This window comes from Rutidosis leptorrhynchoides, chromosome 4 (genome assembly GCF_046630445.1).
Source record: "Rutidosis leptorrhynchoides isolate AG116_Rl617_1_P2 chromosome 4, CSIRO_AGI_Rlap_v1, whole genome shotgun sequence".
Lineage (NCBI taxonomy): Eukaryota > Viridiplantae > Streptophyta > Magnoliopsida > Asterales > Asteraceae > Rutidosis > Rutidosis leptorrhynchoides.
The window spans coordinates 626,450,521-626,458,649 of record NC_092336.1 but is presented as its reverse complement, the minus strand read 5'-3'; positions in this window follow the sequence as shown (position 1 = coordinate 626,458,649).

The following is an 8,129-nucleotide window of genomic DNA, read 5'->3' as shown; positions in this document are numbered from 1 at the left end:
TGGATGAGGACACGAATTATGAATGGAATCAGGTTCCAGAGGAAGTTATTGAAGGATAGTTCTCATGCTTATGATTTCATGTTCTTATGTTTATTTATGGTTGTTTTGTAATTTGATCAGGCTAGCTTGTTAGCGCTTATACTATGGTGTGTAATAAACAATAACTTGTGGATGACGTAACTGTGTGATTTATTTAATGTGTTTGTTATGTTTGTTAATTCATTGATTCATATAATTCATTAGATACCCCATGATACATGGAGGTAAATGCTTATTCGTTATGCTGTTTTGAGTGTTTTTCAGCTATTCACTATGTCTCAAGAACAACAGCATATGTCTGTTGAAGAACGTGAACCACGAATCCCATTATCTTTTGAGTTACCGGGTCTGATTGGTCGAGAAGATATAAACGTACTTGCGTGTGTTGATGAAAAGGGTTCAGAGGCCCAAAGAGGAGGTTTTGGTCCGATCATTGCTTTCTTGAAACGTTCCAGGATCTTTAAAGCTATTACTGCTGAATGCACTCCGTATTATTCTCATCAGAGAAAATTCTGGGAGGTTTCCCAAGTTGTTACTGAAGATAACAAGAAGGTGATATTGAGTTCTGTCAACAACACGATTGTTCGTATTTCTGCACAGACTATCAGGGAAGATTTAGGGTTTCCGGACAATGATAATATGCCAACTGATTTGCCGATTCTGAAAGTTAGAAGGTGTTTAAAGAGATGTGGTTATACTGGTGACATAACCAAAGCTGTTAAATGTACGAAACTTCCAAGGCAGTATCGATACTTTACATACGTTCTTCTTAGATGTTTGAGCCCGATGCAAGGAGGTTTTGATGAGATGACAACGAAATACAGCTCTATGTTTTTTGCGTTGGTTTTGAATGCTGAGTTTAACTTTTCACAGGTGATATTTGATGCAATGGTTCTAAACGTGAAGAGAAAAGTACATCTGGTGTTCCCGAGGTTTCTTCAGATTATGTTAGAGAAGCAGGTTCAAGGGTTGGTAAAGATACCTGAGGATGAACTAAAGCAGAATCATTTAAATGATCAATCTTTCAACAGGTTTTTGCAGAGCTGAGTGGAAGTACCGAAGAAAGGGCTGATTGGTCATCTGGTTAATGAGAACTACGTGTATCCAGAAGGCTTGAGGTGCCGACGTGAAAACAGTAATTCAGGGGATGAGACTAATATTACTATTGCAGGTGAAGAAGAGGTGAATCAGCCTCCACCAAAATCAACTGGTCCTCGATTGGTTGATGAAGATGATGTAACAGCACTTGATAATAGTCAAATGGATTTAGTGAAACGAAAGTTAGCTAAAGCTCCCAAGGTGTCAACAAGAGGGAGACAGAAATGTTTGAAGATTTTGGTTAAAGATGGAAGTTCGTCTTCCACAACAAAGTCCCAGCCAAAGGTTGCTCAGACTGGTCCAGCTACTGGTGGATCAACTCAAGCTGCACCCACTCAACTACAACAAACTACATCTTCTCAGCAAGTTCAAATTTCTCAATGTTCTGAGACTACTGCAGGTGATATGACAGGAATTGTTAACCGAAAGTTGATTCAGTTGTCTGCGGATTTTGCTAAGTTCCAAAAGGCAGTTGATGAAGATAAGAAAAAGACAACATCTGAAATGTCTGCATTGAGGTTGAAGATTGGTGAGCTGGAGAAAAATATGGAAAGTCAGGCTGGAGAAATTTTATCTCTTCAGACACAAAATCGAGATCTGACGGATAGATTGAACGAATGGGAGAAGAGGATTGTAGTTGAAGAAGAGGATGATGAACCAGATCCATTTGGTACTTTTGGTGAGGAAGAAGAGGACAGAGCTGTTGAAGTTGCTAAAGGATGCACGGAGGATAACCCGCTGTATGTAACTCCTCTTCAAGTTTTAACAGTTTTTGAATTTTTAGCTATGCAGGATCGTCTTAATCATACAACTGTTTACACTGATTTAGAAGAAGGGGAGATCCCTCCGGATCTGACCGAAACTGAGCAGGAATTGATGGAGCGTCTAGAGCGAGAAGCTAAGGAATCTGCTGACGCTACATCAAAAGCTGCAATTGAGGCTTCGACATCAGGAGCTCAGAATTTTGATGATGAAATGAGTGATACTGATGTTTTTGATGAAAGTGATAACAGTTTTGATGAGATTGTTATTGAGGATGAGCCAACTGAGCCTTATCCTCGTTATGAAGGCGTTCGTGATGATCTTCCAACTTTTGCTGATTATTTTGAGATGAATGATGAGCTTTTGAACAGAAAATGTAAAGAAAAGGAACAGAAGGAACAAGAAAGTGTGTTACCAGAAGGTTTCTTGCCGGTGAAGATCAACAAAGAAAAGGTTGAAGTGTTGGAAGAAGAATGGAAGATTCAGATGCGGATTAGGAAGTATGTGATGAAACCTGAAGTAGAGCTGCAGTTTTTGAAGTTTATCGAGCACTGTGAGAGTTTACGTGCTAAAGGAAAGATCATAGCCTGGGCCTATATTAAAGAATTTGATATGTATGCGATCAAGAAAGAATATGGAGTGGATTATATCAAATCTCCATTTGAATTCAAAACGTTACCTTATTTTGAGTTTATGCAGGTGGCCAGGCTTAAGATGTTATATCAGGATTATAGTGGAATTCCTGATGTTTTGGTTCGTAAGATAAGGAAATCGTATCAGTCACCTAATTTCATAGGTTTTGGTCCTCAGTTTCCGAAGATTTCTTATCGAACGAACAAGAAAACAGGGGTTAGAAGGAAGATAATAAAATATCGACCTGTGAAGTATATGCGGAAGGTTCCTTTGAGAAAGATGCCGCAGCACTTCAGTCCTCATTTTCGTTGGTGGTATTATGATGAATGCTCAGAGGAAGCAGTTATTGTGTTAGACAAGGATGGTGGAGATGAAAATGATAGTATAAGGGTTCTAGATCCAGTTTGGTTGCGAAACTGCTGTGAGGAAGATATGTTTACCCTTTACTACAATCGGATGCTGTATCGCCCAGAAAATCGTGTGCAGGCTGAACAATACTGCAGGGTTGTGAAACTTTGCTATTTGAAGAACTGGGTGACATATCTGTTTACTGATTGATAATTGAATTTTTTTCCTTTTCTGTTCTACGGCTAGGTCTTAGGGGGAGTTTGTTGGTGCATGAATCCCCAGCCGTAGTTTATTCTTACTTTTAGTACATTCGGTTATGTAATAATGTTATTTACTAGTGACTATTGATTACTATGGTGATTGTGCGTTCTTAGTTTATTAAATAATCAATATATTAAACTGCACACAGTTGACCGAGTGTGTGTACACACTCGACCGACTGTGTAAGTCAGTCGACCGACTGACAGACACACTCAACCGAGTGTTTCTGACTTGCAGTATATATACGGGTTTAGACTTCTTTGATGAGGTTACTCGTCCCATTTGTTCCAAATCGTTGTTTTTCGTCTCCAGAAAACCCTAACACCGAATACCACCGAAATACATCGTCTAGGTGTCGATCTAATCTAGGTTTTGCACTAGGTTCGACCAATTCGATCCCGAAACGACCCGTATCTCGATTTATCTCTATTCTATTGTGTTCCGCCTTTAGTTTAGAGTTCAAGCGACCTAAGATCCATAGATTTATCGTCTACACTTTTCAGTGTATGCATATAACCTGTTCGCAGTTTTGTGTCGCTCAAAACTACTACTTATTGCAATATAATAGGAAATAAAGATTTGAAAGAACAGTGGTGGTGATAATGTTGATGTAACACTCCATTTTTCGTAGCGCGAACGTTTGGGAGTGTCGGGAATTTGATGTGCAAAAGTTTGGTGTGTGTTGCGATGTTATGCATGAGTTCACCGTTTGTGCCATAACTTCCTCATACGAACTCGGATTGAGGCGAATCAAAAGCCCAGACGACCGTAATTCGAGCTCAGACGTTTTTAATTTCTAGAGTTGAGATAAAAGGCTCTAGGAGCACCGCTCTTGGGCTAGGAGCGCCGCTTTTGGTCATGATTGGGTGCTGTTTGAAATTTTGAAAAGTTAAATGAGGGACAAATTGGTCCTTTCACTTGGGGACGGGTTTTAAGCCACAAAATGGCAGATTGGGGCTCATTTCAACCTTATCCTCACCCACACCATCCTCTCATATTTATAGAGTGAGAAAGATCCATTTTTAGAGAGATAAAGCTTGGATTGGAGAAGAAGGAGGTGAAATCTCTTCAAGGTGCAAGTGTTAAAGTTGTTCATCTCGTTTCTAGCTACGTTTTGGTTGTTGTGGTAAGTTCTAACTCCGAATTTTATTGTTTGATTTGATATTCAAAGTTAGTGATTATTGGTTAGTTTGGGCGCGGGTTGTGCTTGGAAGTGCATTTGGGTCGAAATGTCACTTAGGGACAATTTAGGTTGGTTTGTAAATCCACCCGAATTGTGTTGTTGTTATGTGATAAATGGAATAGGTACATTCCATTGATGAGTTGCGGATTATTCAATTACATTCATCAAGGCGCTAAGGTGAGTGGAATATTTATACATGTATGTAGTTTATTTACTCGTACGATATGTGGGTCTTCGGTGCCACATCGTGAGTATTGGTGTTATGTCACAAGCCGGTGACTTATTTATAGTATGTGTGATGAGAACTACGAGTCGGTAGTGTCTTGGTGGGTGATTCACAAGTCAGTGACACCCTATGGTGATTCACAAGTCGGTGACACCTCATGGAGGTTCACAAGTCGGTGACCTCGTATGTGTTGGCGGGTGATTCACGAGTCGATGACACCCTATGGTGATTCACAAGTCGGTGACACCTCATGGAGGTTCACAAGTCGGGGACCTCGTATGTGTTGGCGGGTGACTCACGAGTCAGTGACACCCTATGGTGATTCACAAATCGGTGACACCTCATGGTGGTTCACAAGTCGGTGACCCCTGATGTCGTGGTAGGTGATTAAAAAGTCGGTGACACGTTATGATGATTCACAAGTCGGTGACATCATTGCGAGTTGGACTCGGCAATATTGGTCGACTACAATTCGGTAGTACAATAGCGGGAGAATGGTTAGCATGTTTATGCCTTGTTGCGTTTAGTTTATGTTCATGGTGATTTATATACTAACGTTGTTGCTAGTTGTATTTTGGTGATACTAGCTCGTTTATGCATTGTTTACATGGTATTTGTAAGTGGATACGTGCAGGTAAACTATATATGTATATGTATAAGTATTGCATTCACTAAACATTAGCTTACCCTCTCGTTGTTTACATTTTTAGGTTCGGAAGCGGATTTGGAAAGGGTATGCTTGGGATATAGATGATTTCCCTTTTAGTTGCTTGCTTGGATTACTTTTGGATTCGACCTAGGCTTGGGTAGTTTATCCCCAAACATCATGCTCGTCGTTTGTTTGGAAATTAAACTCATTGGGGTCGAAATCGCTGCTTTAACGTATTTAACAGGTCGTTGTGCCCGCTTTATTGTCTAAATACTTTTATTTTATGAGTTAAATGTATTTTAAGTCATATTGGACTTGTGCTTGGGATTATTGGGTGTGAACTTGTGTTGGAGTATTTGGGTTGGGATGACACTTAGTCAAAATTCAAAACTGCATTTCCCAGGTATAAGAGCGCCGCTTTTGGAGTAAAAGCGATGCTCCTGGTCAGTCTTTGGTGGTGTTTTTCATCAGGCAATAGAAGCACCGCTTTTGGCATCAAAAGCGCCGCTCTTGGGTCTTCAAAAGCGCCGCACCTAGGTTTGGTTCGCCGCTCCTGTCAAAAAAAAAAGAATTTTTTTTTACCGGTTTTAATTAAACGGTTTTGAGTCGTTTGAATTCGTATCAGATCATGGTCTAAGGGATCTAGGTGACTTGATATAGGTGCCTAGACTTAGACTTTTGTGTGTGCTATTATTGCGGGACTTGTAGGATTGCGGACCGGTTCAGGTTTTAGTTAGTGCCTTAGCAAATAGGTGAACTAACTATGTGTTGATTATGTTGTTACTAATCATGTTGTTTTGTGTTGAACATCTAGCGAGATGGTTGTTGTAATTATAAGTTCGGCATGGCATGTGAGCGTAATAATGATTCGCGACCATTATTACGGTTGCAAACCAAGTCAAGCAAGTGATGAACAACAAGTATTGAACTAGATGGGGTGTAGGGATGGTGATATATATATATATATATATATATATATATATATATATATATATATATATATATATATATATATATATATATATATATATATATATATATATATATATATATGATTGTGAATATAGATCGTGGCGGTGTATGTGTTTTACTTGTGTTGCGTTCCTAATCAAGTTCATTTCTTAGAATGAAGACGAGGAATGGACATGATAACGACCACCAAAGCGATGAGAAAGAGTTCACGACCAAGGTTGAGGCCATTTTGCAGAAGTATCATGCGACTTTTATAGCGGACATCAAGAAGATGTTCCTAGAGTCAGTTGACGAGCAAGTAACCGATCTAATCAAGGAACAAGTTAGTGTTATTGTTCAAGACGAGTTCGAGCAAAGGGTCCCTAAGAATCAAGACGATAATGCTGGAAGGCGACACTTCAACTATAAGAATTTCAAGGATGCTCAACCTCCAACCTTTGATGGTGAAAGAGACCCACTCAAGAGTGCCCGTTGGGTCTCCGATATGGAGGGGGCCTTCTGCACTAGTGAATGCCCTCTTGATAAGAAAATCAGGTACGTAAGTAGCATGTTGAGGGGTGATGCAAAGTTGTGGTGGGACGCAAAAATTCGACTTTACGGTGAGGAGCAAAGTATGAGTTTGACTTGGGACGAGTTCAAGTCAGAATTCTTCAAGGAGTACCGAACTCCGGCCGATATTTCGAGACTTAAAGATGAGTTGCGTGCTTTGAAGCAAGGGTCGATGAATTTGAACACTCTCAAGTCCACTTTCTTATCGAAAACCCAATTTTTCCCGGAGTATGTCGGGAATGATCTTATGTTAATGGAAGACTTTTATCGAGCTTTGAATGACGACTTGAAGAAAAAATTAGTAGAGGGTCGGTGGACTCTTTTGAGAAGTTGTTTAAAGTGGCGAAGGGTTTTGAGACCCTTGTTCTGAAAGGAAGTGGTTCCGATGGTAGTAAGCGGAAGTTCGAAGCTACGATACATTCGAACAAGAAAAGTAAGAGTGCTACCGAAGGTGTCGGAAGCGTGAAGATGAGTGGCAAGGGTGGCTTTACATTCGCGTGTTATAATTGTGGGCAAGTGGGACATAAGTCCCGTGAATGTCCGTCGGGTAAAGTCACATGTTTTAAGTGCCGGAAGGAGGGACACCGAAAGTTGGAGTGTCCCGAGTTGATTAGTGACGGAGCGCGGAGGTCTAACGACGCTTGATTCAGGTACTATTCGGTTCCGGTACTTATTTTTGGAGTGAGTGACTTTTTGGGTAATAACCGGGTTTACCATGTGGTGTAATGACTAATTAGGTCAAGTTAGTTCGTTGAGGTGTTGACTAACCAAGTCAGGTTAATCATTGGTTGTTAAGGGTTTGACCAAGTCGGGTTGACCAAGTGTATTTGACTAACCGAGTCGGGTTAATCAATTTTTGTTAGGGGTTTAACCGAGTCTAGTTGACCAAGGGAATTTGACTAACCGAGTCGGGTTAATCAATTGTTGTTAAGGGTTTGACCAAGTCGGGTTGACCAATTGTATTTTCCTAACCGAGTCGGGTTAATCAATTGTTGTTAGGGTTTTAACCGAGTCGGGTTGACCAAGGGAATTTAACTAACCGATTCTGGTTAATCAATTGTTGTTAGGGGTTTGACCAAGTCGGGTTGACCAAGGGTATTTGACTAACCGAGTCGGGTTAATCAATTCTTGTTAGGAGTTTGACTGAGTGCGTTTCACTAACCGAGTCGGGTTAATCATTAGATGATAGGTGTTGGCCGAGGTAGGTAGACTGGTCGTGTTTGACTAACCAAGTCGGGTTAATCATTTGGTGTTGGGGGCTTAACCCAGTCGGGTGTAACCGTGATGTGATTAGATGGTTACTTGTGTTACTCTCCATTAAGTGTTAGTGTAGGAATGGTATGCCATTCGAGAGGCGTTTACGTTAACCATGTATGTGTACGAGTAGAGTCACGGGAGTTGACCAGCTT